The sequence below is a fragment of the Chenopodium quinoa genome, unplaced genomic scaffold (genome assembly GCF_001683475.1).
Source record: "Chenopodium quinoa cultivar QQ74 unplaced genomic scaffold, ASM168347v1, whole genome shotgun sequence".
In the NCBI taxonomy this organism is placed as follows: Eukaryota; Viridiplantae; Streptophyta; class Magnoliopsida; order Caryophyllales; family Amaranthaceae; genus Chenopodium; species Chenopodium quinoa.
This window is the reverse complement of record NW_018743391.1, coordinates 615,250-620,000: the sequence shown is the minus strand read 5'-3', so window position 1 is coordinate 620,000 and position 4,751 is coordinate 615,250.

Sequence of the window (4,751 nt, the reverse complement as noted above, 5' to 3'; positions counted from 1 at the left end):
TTCGACCAAACAAGGATCAGGGAGGTTCGACCGAACCTACCCTGAGTTCGGCCGAACCTACCCTGAGTCCGACCGAACCTACACAGAGTTCGGTCGGACCTTTTCCCGTTTCAGCTGACTTTTTGCGGAGCTTCCTAAGCAATTTTGTAAAGGGTATAAATAGATTTTTTTACTCATTAAAGAAGAGGGATTTTTCAGTTTAGAATAGTTTTTAGGTTAGTTCTAGGTTTTTAGAGAGAGAAACTCTCAAATTTTGGAGAGAGAAAGTGAGGAGCACAATGGTTTTCATGGATTTTGGATAATCAAAGGAGGAATTTGATGATTTGAAGATCTCCATTTTATATCAATGAGCATTTCTTACTCTCTTCTCTCTTTATGCTTTATTAATTGCTTTGTTAATCATGTTTGAGTAGATTTCCTTCTACTAGGTGTTGAGTGAAGCTTTGTTATGGTTAATTGAGTTATTTGAGATAAATTTGATGATAATTGTGTGATTAAATTGATTGAATTGATGTTGGCATGTTGTTTGTTTTAGATTGGATTGATCTCCCATGATAGCACACTTAATTGCATGTTAGTTCTAGTTTGACAAGGGATTGTGAATTAGAATTGATATATTTGATTGCATTTTGGGTAATTTTCTTCTATGCACCTAGTCAATGAGGGATCTAGGCTAGGAATTTGAGAGATTGCTCTTGATGGTGATTAATTCCCATTTTTAATTCTTTCTTTGCATGATTGATTATCAAATGGATTCTCATAGCTTATTAATTGTTCTAAGTGGATCTTTTCCCCTAGTAGACTTTATCATACCTTGTTCTTTATATGTGTTTTAGTGTAGTTGTAGTGTCCACTATCCATAAACCGATTTCGGCGTAGCTTAAGCATTAGATCGAGAACAATCCAACATTACCGTTCCTTGTGGTTCGACTCCGAACTTACCACTAGACTTGTTTAGGGGTTAGTTTTAGGATTTATAAATTTATTTGATTGAGTGTGGAATGTGCGACCGTTCTAACGCCCGTCAAAATGGCGCCGTTGCCGGGGAACGGTGTCAATGCTTGATTGTTTTTTATTGCTTGAGTCTAGGTCTTTGTGTATACTTTTCTTTTTATTTTATTTTTTTTTTTTAATTTTTGCTTGTTTTTGTAAAAAAAAAATGGCAAGTAACTCGTTTCCTCAATATGACGATGAGCCTTTTTGTGAATATTTCAATAGACTTGAGGGATATTTGGATTTTTATTGTTGTAGTCTTTGGGAGGCTTGTGAGATTTGTTATTTTGGTTTGAATGAGCAAACTAGGGATGAAGTTGAATGCATGCATAATGGTGAATTTAGAGCATTATCAATTGATGATGCTTGGGATTTTTATGTTTGGTTTGCTTGGGATGTCTATAATAAGGGTAATCATGATTCTATTATTGATATGCAATGTGTTGATACTTATAATATTAGCATGAATTCCCATGATTTGTTACATGATCCATTAAGTGAACCTAAAACACATGATTTCAACTCTATTTCCTCTTTTGTTCATGATGATGAGGTACATGCTCAAGTTGATGCTAATGGTGTGTTTCAATATTCTTCATTATTTACCATGCCTTCTTGTGATGTGCTTCGTTCCCTTAATGATGAATCTCATGTGTTTGATTGTGCCCCCACTCCCCAATGTGATGTATATGCTCATGATCTTAATGTTGATTTTTCCAATCTTGGTTGTACTTCTTCTTCTCTTGTTGAGCCTCAACCTTCAATACCTTTTGAATCCCTTATTGCTACTTTTGAATCTCAAATTAGGTGCATTGAGCTTGATAATGAGCTTGGGCCTAGTAAGGAAATGATTCTTAATTCTATGAGAGGTCAATTAGAGATAATGAAAAAGAATGAGGAGCGTCTTGAGGAGGGAAGGAGAAGAAAAGAAGAGTTAGAAAGCCAATTGTCACCCTTGATGCTTGTTTGTGAAAAATCCCAATTTAATGTGTGTGTTGAGGATGATGATGATGATTTTGAGCAACCAAGAGAGTGTGAGGATCCCATTGGTGAGCATATGAGTGATGGTGAAGGAGTTGAGAATGAAGAGAGTGTTGATTTTGAAAATCCTAACCCTTTTTCCCATCTTGATGAGTCTCAAGTGCATGATTGTGATCCTTTTATCCATGAGTATTTGGATTCATTTAAGGTTATGTCTAATGTGTTTATTGAGTGTCAAATGAAAACCCATAGCCTTTTGAGTGAGTTCATTAAGAATGCTTCATGGGAGAGAGACGATTTTGAAATGAATTTGCATCCATTCATGCATGGCTTTGAGATTTTAGGCTTTAAGGAAGTTAAGGGAGTTGTTGTTCATGATTGTAGTGAAGGGGATTATGTAGTTCCTCTTGGAAGTTGGATGTTTGAGGGAGATCATGATCATGAGTGTTCTTCTTTTGAGGATTCTATGATTGATTTTCATGCTCAAATTGGTGATTTGAGGAATGGTGGTGAAGAAGAGACCATTTGTAAGACCATTGCTCCTATCCCCTTCTCTCATGTCCCTTTTTCAAGGAATTTCAACCATATCCCCTACACTCCTATATCCCTTCCTTCCTTTGTTAATGAGCCTATTGGGGACCCCCTTGCCTATGAAGATTTTTATGTCCCTCATTCGTCTTCAATTGAGGAAAAGGGTGATTTTGCCACCCAAAAAGATTTTTGTGAAGAGAGTTTGCCTTTCTATTCTTCTTCTTATTTTCTTGAATTTTCTTTTGATTCTTCTTCTTCTTGGAAACTCCCTCTTCACCTTCTTTTGCGTGCACTAATCTTGGTGCATGCCCTTCTTATATCATTTGCTTACTTGTTATCTTATGAGATGTGTAGTAGTGCATTTGACAAGCTCTTGCGATCGTTGCAATATTATTTACTAGAGCGGTCAAGCTTGGACCTTAAGCAAGCCTTTCTCGGGAAGTAACCCGTGTTTTATTGCTTTCATTTTCTTTTCTTTTTAGAATAGATTTTCTCTCATGGAAATGTTTGTGTGCCTTTTTCTAGGTACATAACTTGATATACTTTGGTGCATTGATTTGGATCAAGAATCAAGGAAGTTTGGCACCACAATTGCTATCATATGGAAAACAAGATTCAATTCTTGAGAAGAGTGGCTTTGAAAATTTTAATTGGGTCATTTGCGGGTATATACACCCACCTAAAATCCGGTATTATCCTTCCTTGCTCTTCCTCTAATGATTTGTGACTTGTTGGACATATGTTGGTTGGTTGGATGACTTTCTTTCTTTTCTCCTCCCATGGATTATTTGGTTTAAAGTTTGAGCATGTTGCCTCATTCAAGCTTGGGGGAGGGTATTCTATCATGTTTGGTGGAATTTTGATTCATATATGCCATGCACATTTGTATATGCATTTCCATTTTCTTTATTTTGAAAATTCCAAAAAGATTTTGTTTCTATCAAGGCAAATTTGCAATGTGTTTTCTTTTGTTCTTGCTTTGGACATAATACTTTTGGACTTGTATTCTTGAATGTCTTTCTTCCTAAATTTTAGAGGTGTGCACGGTTTGAGAATGTGTTAGGTTGACCCTAGGATATGGTATGCTAAGGTAGTTGGCTAAGAACTTTGGGACCATGAAGCTCTAGTTCACTTGCTTGTGGTAAGATGGAGTTGCTCTCTATAGTGGATATGAAATCAAGAGTTAGTTATTGCTATCCCTAGTGATGTATAATTGTTCTAGCCTTCATCATACTTTGTTGAGCGGCATATTTGGATCCTTGGCTATTGCATTCTCATATCTAGAACTTGACTTTTAGCTCCCAAGATCGCGACCGTGCCACTTTAGGGGATGACAAAGGAATTTCTCTTTTTATAGGATAGATTTTCTATTTTTGAGTTTAGTTTATATTTGCCCCTCTTGCTAGCCCTTTTGAGCCATATACCTTCTTTTCTCTAGCCACAATACAAGCCTTGAAGCCTTGGTTTCACTTTAAATCCTACCTTTAGTTTGTGAAGCAATTTTGTTTTAGAGCTTGTTTTATTGTTTATGGTGCAAGTTTAGAATTATAAGTTCATTTGCAAAGCAAGTATGTGTTGTATATAATTTTTTGCATAAAACCAAATACATTTTGAGAAAAAAGCCGTCCAAAGTTAAAAGAGGCAAGGACATTTACAAAAAAAAAAAAAAAAAAAAAAAAAAAAAAAAAAAAAAAAAGGGGGTTTTGTTATTGTTGTTCTCCCTAATTTTGTTATTTTGTGTTAAATAAGCTTGGGGGAAAGTTATTTAATAAGCATACTTGGCACTTTTGTTTTGGAATCGTTTGGATCTTGTGGAAGAAGTTCCACCCGTGCTTCACATAGGTTTACCACCAATTTCAAGAGTTCTCCGCACCTTTACTCTCCTAGCTTATATGTTAATACCTTGAAAGTCCTTTTGATCCTAGAGGGTTAAGTCATTCAATGATGGCGGGAAATAGGAATCAAGCCTATAGAGCGAGTTTGCATAGCCAAGATGTCGGGTAACCTTCTCAATGTTTTTAATTTCTTATTTATTTTCCGGTTTCTTCGTGGAATCATGAGAAGCTAACTTGAAAGTGGATTTGAAACTAGTAGAGAGAACGTGGTTCGATTGGTTGAAACAAAAGGTGGAATGTGTTTCCTTTAGTTCTCTATGCTTAGCATATGTTATGTTTCAATCAACCTTGGACATCTTAGAACATGCATACCTTTATTATTTTAGAAAGATTGACATTCATTAATGTTTG